At 41.2% G+C, this 9062-nt stretch overlaps 1 pseudogene across 1 annotated transcript; it reads right to left on the bottom strand.

The window, feature by feature from the left end:
• Positions 1 to 3535: 3535 nt before the first annotated feature.
• LOC147898687 (pentatricopeptide repeat-containing protein At2g33680-like) lies at positions 3536 to 7509 on the bottom strand (annotated as a pseudogene). The gene is made up of 3 exons (XR_015541604.1): positions 7064 to 7509; positions 6903 to 6982; positions 3536 to 6779 (listed from the first exon to the last, which is right to left on the bottom strand). The product of XR_015541604.1 is annotated as a pentatricopeptide repeat-containing protein At2g33680-like (transcript).
• Between the last annotated feature and the right edge of the window lie 1553 nt (positions 7510 to 9062).

The following is a 9062-nucleotide window of genomic DNA, read 5'->3' as shown; positions in this document are numbered from 1 at the left end:
ATATGGTAACAGAGGAAGGAAGAAGAGGTCTGTGAGCAAGACAAAACGAAGATCATGTCGCCACCTGGAGCATTAAATTCCACTGATGGATGCAGAATGATTCAAAATATGGCCATGGATGTGCATGTTCCAACGCATACCCCATCGCTCATCGGAATCGTGTCTGATGAAGTCAGAAATGGTTGAGGCTACATCTACCCTTAAGCAAGGTAGAGAGGTTACCTAGAAATGAGGTGGAGCTTCTAGGTGGTTGTGCAATAGAGGAGTTGAGGCGGGGCTATTTGTAGCAAAGTTCAGTCCCCAATGGGGAGAATGTTATCAAAGACAAATATTATTATATTGATCCAACTGCTAATCTTAAGGTCACAACACTCAAAGAAAAGTACGAAGATTTGTGTGTATTAATACAAATGGGGAACAACAAGAATTATCCAACCTTGGGAAATGACTTGATTTATCCGAGTCTCTAGCTTTTACTACTGAAATCTTTAGTGGTAATGATTGAAGCATGGTTAAGCAACTGGACAACCCATTTCAAGGTTTATAATTTCTTTAATCCTCAGAGAATAATTATGGCACAAAGGTTATCCACGTAGATATGCCCTCTTGGAGGAAGGCTGTGAGCATCATGTCGATCAGGTCAATCAGGTAAGTAGGATATCCTATATGTGATCAATCATAACTTCGATTTGTATATTCGATATTTTGCGATTTTGGTGGTTATAGTATCAATCGATATGTACAGGTAGTCCAAAGAAATATCTTACAATTTGTTTTATGAACTTGTATGATAAATACACCACAACAACTATCAAGCAACAATTTTTAGGAGAACAAAAGATTTTTCAAAAGTGAATAAAAATAGACCAAGTAGGATTCTACATGTATTGACAAAGACTCATGTTGAGGATCTTTGTTATTAGTGCATATCTCTATTGATAGTTCATATCTCTGACATGCCTTCCATTTTGAATGTATTTTTTCATTTTTGTAGAAAGTGGAAGAGATCTATGTGACTATATATTTCTTGAGTTGCAATACAGATTACAACTATTGACATTGAGGTAATACATCGGCCTCTTATCCATTAAAGAGACTTAATCACGATGCTACTCGATGCTAATATTCTCGATGTTCTCAACATCGATGCATGGGGAAGGGCCCGTTTCCTCAGATTATAATTCTTTGGGGAAGGAAGCGTGCCGCCTCCCCACCCACACATTATGTGTTTATAATTATTTATATAAAATAGTACAAATATTTTTAATTACTTTTCTTGCCCTAGATATACTTACTTCACTCGACATTCTTTCAACATTTCTCTTTGTTGACGCATATTCTTAATGTGATAGAAAATTCAGAATCAACAGTAAAGATAGATAAGTTTGATGCAAGATTGAAGGATCATAATTCATATGATTGTAGTCCATGTCAGAATATTATATAGGTTGCAACCAAGGATGAGTTATGAGCTCTTGTGAACATAGCCTTATTTATGTATTTATTAGGCTTCAATTTCAAATCTTTGCACTTCATTAAATTAATAATAAAACACTACCCTTGACATTTGCAAGGAGGATTGGGTTCTAATGGACCCTGTGCCGTGTCTCATGTCCATATTTTTACTACTTTCAAATTCTTTTATGAAACGGTAAGTTTGTGAGATGATATTGTTTATTTTTTTTCTAGTGTTTGTGCTTTGTTGATGGCATCTAATCTTGCATTCTAGTCTAAAGGCAGCCTCTTCATTTGTATTATAATTGTCTACAGGAGTGTCTCTTACCCACATAAATCCATTTTCATTTCATGCTCATGTTAACTCCCTCTATTTTGGAATTCAGCAACGAAGAAGTAACCAGTCACTTTCTCTGTCATGTCATTCTCTTTTAGAATTAAAGATACCAAGTTTTATAGCTTATGTGTGCAATATCTTGCATAAACAAAAGGATTTTTCCTTATCAATCGTCTTAGTAGTTGATTTGTTTGCTTTGAGTTGTCTCTTCTTTGTTTTTGTTGTAGGTCTTTTGAAGATATGTATGTAGTGGGTCCCACCTTAGTTCTGCACAAGAAAAAGTAACAAAAAATTTTGGTGCTCTAATTAGTTGCATCAGAAAGGCCTCCTTCCTTAGATTCTCCTTATGATGTGGGAAGTCCTTAAATTTTCAAAGTCTTGTATAAAGGTAGAGTTCTAGTTTTTGCAAAACCAACCCATCATTCCTACGGCTTTAGCTGTACAATGTTGCATCATCCGTGACGGAAGAGGGTTGCAGTTGTGGAAGATGCAATCCCCTCCCAACCACCATATCCTAGTTCTCCAGGTTCCGAATGCAAGTGTCTTCAATGCACCTACTGTAGAGACTCCAAAACAAGGGACGAGCGAGAGAAGGTGCTTTGTACCCCACTTAATAGGCAAGGTAGAATTTCGGCGTTGCATCGCTATTACTGAAAGTAGGCTGACGTTGATGCGTACGCTATCTCCACCCGTCCACCTTATCCTTTCCCGGAGGCTCCAAGTGGGTGTTCTTCAATACATTTGCGGTGGAGAAAAGAAAACAGAGAGATGAAATGTCTTGCAAACCACATATATTAGAGCTCGTGGGTCAACACCCCAAAGAGAAAATTCCAACATATACATTAGGGTATCTTTAAATCACCAATCAACTCATTGGGGTATAAGTTTCCACCGACCCATTCTTTAAAAGAACTCCATGGACTCATTCGAGTATCTTCATAAGATGTCTATATGCAAGCAAATAGACTTCATAACGATGACATAATAAATGTGTGTACGTTTGGGTGCGTGAGCGCGTGCGCACGTGTGTGTGTAACCTAGGATGGCATCTAAATACACTTAATCGATATGTATACATGTTATATTTCGACTTTAAAAGTCCCCTATGTGAATGTACATACCATAATTATATTAGACAAGTAATATTTTTAAGAACCCCCTCATGTTTGTAAATAGCTAAAAGGACTCAAAACATTCCTTGCATTAACGAACCTACTGTTTTAGATGTTATATAGAGCAACTACCCCAAGAGAGTGTGTGTGTGTGGATGGATGATGCATGCATACATACATACGTGTTGGCATACACATGCACATGAATTGCATGCATGTGCATGCATGTGTGCGCTTACACACAAACCCCACACCCATGCATGCATGCAAGCACACACACCCACCTACGCATGAACACACACCCACACAGCTACATCCCCACACACACATGATGCCCATGCGTTTGCAAACTCAACCCGTGGCAGCATGATATCATCTATACCATGTATACCATCTAGGAGCAAGGTTTCGAGGGTTCTAGGAAGACTGCTGAAAGGCATGAGTGCTTCTTCAAGGCTTGGCCACACTCATCTTTTATCTTTTCAGGATCTGCTGGTTGTATACCCCACCCCGAGGTGCATGCTACAGGACAGCCAGCAGCTTCTTCATTTCAGGGACTCATGGATTGCTGAATTTGTATTAAAGCTTCCAATAGAAGGTTCCTTTGCTCGGAGAAAAAAATTAAAGTATCTTGGTAATAAAGTAATCACATAAAGCCACACATTTTTGAATGTGTTTATAAAGAGTTATATTGGTTGAGTGACCAATACACATGCCATATCTAATTATGGGTTACAACAATGTCTTAAAAAGAATAGTCAATGATAGTGCAGCTTCCACAGAGCTTTTATTTGGTGAAGTGCATCAACTTCAGCTTCCAGCCACTTGAGTTGATTGATAGCTTTCTTCACACATGATTTTATTGCATCTTGCTTTTATATTCCTTAAATCGCTTAATGCATGGCTTGCATTCTGGCAGCCCTTGCCCATCCTTAAAATATATATTTTAAGTCACCTGCAGCATTGCCCTCATGGCATGTTGTGAAGTCCAAAATCTATGGCCAATTCATCTGCATGCTCATCTAATGCAGCTTCCTTCTCATATGACCGGAGTCTGAGGAGCACATCTAGATTTGGTGCATGCATGTTCTCCTTGATATATGAATTCAAGACTGATAACTTCCTTGTTTCTCATGCACCCCAAATCTATGGCCAATTCATCTGCATGCTCGTCTGATGCAGCTTCCTTCTCATATGGCCCACGTCTGAGGAGCAAATCTAGATTTGGCGAATGCATGACTTACCTTCCTTGATACATGAATTACCTTCCTTGTTACCCAACCACAAACTCATGCACCTCCTTGTTCACATCTATCAAAGCAATTTGTCCCTGCATGTTTCCTCAGCTCCTCTACTTCGTATGCATCAGCCCACCTGCCAGCACTAGCATAGATGTTTGCCATGAGCACATAGGGAGAAGAAGATTCTGGATTCGTCTTAACAAGATGCTTAAAACATCTCAGTCCTACTTCTGCATCTCCATGAGTTTTGCAGGCCCTAAGAAGAGCTGTCCATGTTTCTTCGAATGGAGGACACTGGATAGTTTCGTAAAATTCCTCTGCCTCACACAAATATCCTGATTGTGCAAGAAGATCAACCATGCAAGTGTAATGGTCTGCTGTTGGTGTAAGACCATATACTTCTCTCATCACTGTGAAGTACTCATGGCCCTTAAATACCAGGTTGGTATGGGTGCATGCAGTAAGAAGACATGTAAATGTAACCAAATCTGGCTTCACACCTTCTTGTAGCATGTCCTTAAAACATTTTACAACCATGCTTCCCTCATGGTTCATGCCATATCCATTTATCATTGCACTCCACCCAACAACATCTCTAGCTGTCAGCTTGTCAAAGACTTCATGTGCCTCTGAAAGAGCACCGCATTTGGCATACATGTCAATCAAAGTGTTGCTAACAAAAGAATCTCTTTCAAATACCTTCTGTACAATCTCAGCATGTATTTCTCGTCCCTTGCCTATAGCTCCTATGCTGCCACAAGCCTTCAAAGCACAAACTGACGTGACAATATTCGCAGAGATGCCTTCCAGATGCATCTCCTCAAAGCATTTCAGTGCTTCCTGAACAGGCCCGTGTTCAGCATAACCTGCAATTAGTGCGGCCCATGACACATCATCTCGAACTGATAGCTTGTCAAAAACTTCCCGAGCCTCTGAAAGTAAGCCACATTTGGCATACATGTCAACCACAGAATTGCCAACAAAAAGATCTCTTTCAAATCCTTTTCGTGTGATCTCAGCATATATTTCTTGGCCCTTGCCTATAGCTCTTGTGCTACCACAAGCTTTTAAGACACAGATATACGTGACAGTATTTGGAGAAATGCCCTCCAGTTGCATCTGTTCAAAACAATTCAGTGCTTCCTGAGCAGGGCCCTGTTCTGCATATCCTGCTATTAGTGTGGTCCACGACACAACATCCTGGACTGGCAGCTTATCAAAGACTTTCCGTGCCTCTAAAAGTGAACCACACTTGGCATACATGTCAACCAAAGTGCTGCCAACAAGAAGGTCTCTTTCAAGTCCCTTTTGTTTGATGTGTGTGTGTATTTCTCGGCCCTTCTGTATGGCTCCTATGCCACCGCAAGCTTTCAAGGCCCAAAAAAATGTAACACCACTAGGGGAAACACCCACCTGTTGCATCTGTTCAAAACATTCCAGCGCTTCCTGACCAGATCCATGTTCAGTATATCCTGCAATTATTACAGCCCAGGACACAACATCTCGGACTGGCAGCTTGTCAAAGACTTCCTGTGCTTCTGAAAGTGAGCCACATTTGGCGTACATGTCTGTTAGAGTGTTGCCAACAAAAAGATCTCTTTCAAGTCCCATTTGTGTGATCTCAGCATGTATTTCCCGGCCCTTGCATATGGTTCCAATGCTGCCACAAGCCTTCAAGACACCAACGTAGGTGAAAGCATCTGGAGAGATACCCTCCAGTTGCATCTCTTCAAGGCATTTCAGCGCTTCCTCGGCAGGTCCATGCTCAGCATATCCTGCAATAAGTGCAGTCCATGACACAACATCTCGACCTGACAGCTTGTCAAATACTTCCCTTGCATCTACAAGTGAACCAAATTTGGCATACATGTCAACCAAAGTGTTGCCTACTAAAATATCACTTACAAAATTTTGTGTGATCTCAGCATGAAATTCTTGGCCTCTTTCCACATCTTTCTGCCTAGCACAAGCTTTAAGCAGGGCCATAATAGTATACCTGCTAGGACGTATGTTATCCTCTTTCATTTTCTGGTACAGGTTGAAAGCATGCTGCGTTTGCCCACATTGGGCGTATCCTGCTATAAGAGAAGTCCATGAATGTTCATTCCGAAAAACCAATCTGCTGAAAACCTGCTGACCTTCAGACAAACATCCACAGTCCACATACATTGGCACAGTGTAGTTCCCAATGACTTTATGAGCTTCAAGCCCCCTATTGCAAATGTGGGTGTGCACACGCTTGGCATATGATAAGTTTTTCTGTTTCCTGCACTTCTGCAAGATACGGATCAAATTTCCAACCGAAGGCAGGTCAGCCACCTCATCCAAAATATCAAGTGTCTCCTCTAAGCTGAGCTTCTCAAAACCGTTGCCCTCTTGGACATAATTAAAGTTACCTTTGCAAATGTGGCCGGACTGAGCTAGTTCTTTGACCAAACTAGGGTCTCCAGAGCCTAAGCAAGAAGAGGCCTCTTCTTGGTTTGCATGCCAACAAGAAACCTCACCGTTATTAATTCCCTGGCCTTCTTCCTTATGAGCATTCTTTTTGACAAACATGTCTGCATTATAGAAGCCACCTATCCATAGCAACTCTTTAGTACCTCTAAGCTTGAAATCGGCAGCCTTTGGGTTTGTCTGTTGAAAGCCCCCACAGACTAGTCAGACTAACCAACCATTCTAATTTAGGACCATCATCTCAAACATTCCATATTGCTCCAGCTGTGCAAACCTTTAGCTCCAGTCCCACTGGTCACTTACTTTGTTTTTTCTGCTGTCCCACCAGGAATACGTCAAGTACTCCTGCCACGAGCGTTCTGTACGTAATCCTGGCTCTCTATCTGCAAGCAGGAACAACATAATCACCAGAAGCCGAAAATTTGATATCGAAGCGTCTGCCCAGCATCAGAAAAGTACCAAACCTGAACTCGAATTTCTTGAGAAACTACGGGGAGGTCCAGCCGACGAGTCTTGCACCACCGTTGGCAGACAGCCCGTATCACTCCAATCCTTGTTTGAAATGCAATAAACGAAGGTGCAGGTGGGGTGGACCTCATCCTGAGAGTGTACCGAATATGGAGGCAAGTCCAAAACTTGAATGGACGACATACAACCAACTGCAGATTCTCGGCAGGAATCAATAGATTCCTCTTGAATCTGGAGATTAGTTCTTGAAGACGTGGAGGTCACCGATTGGTCTCTCGGAACTTGGTGTTTGCTTTGGAAGCTCATGTTCTTATGGTCTCAACATGAGAGTTGTGTTGCCACATGCTTTTAAGATGGCAACAAAGATAAAGCTCCTTGGTGATGTGTTGGCACATGCTTTCAAGATAGCAACAAAGGTAACGCTACTTGTTGGAGACTCTGTATTTGCACATAACACCCAAAAGCTTCCTCCCTTTCTTCTTGTTTGACATACCCCAATATCATCATACTCGATATAAGCACATTATGATGTTACAATTCATCAATTCTCCCACATTTCGTGTACATCTCCACTAAAGTGGTTCCCACACTCAAAGCCAATCTTAACAACTTTAGAGCTGTTTTCTCAACTTCCTCTTCCATCACTACAAGGCTATTGCAAGCCTACACAAAAATTCACAAAAAACAATGCTTTTCCTAAAATTTTGGTCAATTTGGCCTACTTTTTCAACTTTGGAACCTCTAAAATTTTGGTGTTTCTTTGGCTTAGCTACTTTCCTACACGTCACCACAAGCAATTTTAGCTCCAACCTCAACCTCCAACCTCCAACTCCTTAGATGAAGGGTACAAAGATTGGTTTTAAAATCGATCTTCTTAAGGATGAGGAGCCTTAGCCATTCATCTCTCTCTCTCTCTCTCTCTCTCTCTCTCTCTCTCTCTCTCTCTCTCTCTCTCTGGCGAGGGGCAAGAAGATCGGTTATAAAATTGATCTTCTTAGGTGTAGGAAGATCAGTTTTAAAACTAACCTTCTCATCATTTAGGCTATCAAGACATTCCCATAGAAAATGCCATAGCATTCTATTATGATACCTTTAAGAACGAAGGGGCCTTAGCCTATCATCCATGACCAAGATTAGTTTTAAAACCGATCTTGACAAAGGGTGAAAAGCCAAGGTAAAACCCCCCCCCTCCTCTCTCTCTCTCTCTCTCTCTCTCTCAGGGCAAGAAGGGCTCTCCCCCTCCCCCTCCCTCCCTCCGTCCCTCCCTCCCTCTCTCTCTCTCTCTCTCTCTCTCTCTCTCTCTCTCTCTCTCTCTCTCTCTCTCTCTCTCTCTCTCTCTCTCTCTCTCCAATAGAGAAGATAAAGGGCAAGAAGATTGGTTTCAAAACCGATCTTCTCAGTCTCTCTCTCTCTCTCTCTCTCTCTCTCTCTCTCTCTCTCTCTCTCTCTCTCTCTCTCTATCTATGTATTTATCCAAGAGAGAAGATAAAGGGCAAGAAGATCGGTTTCAAAACCGATCTTCTCAATCTCTCTCTCTCTCTCTCTCTCTCTCTCTCTCTCTCTCTCTCTCTCCCTCTCTCTCTCTCTCTCTCCCTCTCTATCTATCCAAGAGAGAAGATAAAGGGCAAGAAGATCGGTTTCAAAACCGATCTTCTCAGTCTCTCTCTAAGTCTCTCTCTCTCTCTCTCTCTCTCTCTCTCTCTCTCTCTCTCTCTCTCTCTCCCCCCCTCTCCCTCTCCCTCTCCTCTCTCTCTCTCTCTCTCTCTCTCTCTCTCTCTCTCTCTCTCTCTCTCTCTCTCTCTCTTTGTCATGAGAAGATTAATGGCAAGAAGATCGATTTTAAACAAATAGTAAATAATAAAAGTATTTAGTAAATGGTAAAATATAGATAGATATTTAAATCTATTGTACTATATTTAAACATAATAAAAATGTTAGAGATACTAAAATATATAAATATATTTTAAATATACTAAATATTTTCACTATACTTTA

Source organism: Dipteris shenzhenensis, chromosome 9 (genome assembly GCF_047967505.1).
Source record: "Dipteris shenzhenensis isolate YYH24624 ecotype China chromosome 9, Dip_SZ_1.0, whole genome shotgun sequence".
Lineage (NCBI taxonomy): Eukaryota > Viridiplantae > Streptophyta > Polypodiopsida > Gleicheniales > Dipteridaceae > Dipteris > Dipteris shenzhenensis.
This window is presented reverse-complemented; position numbering and strand designations above follow the sequence as displayed.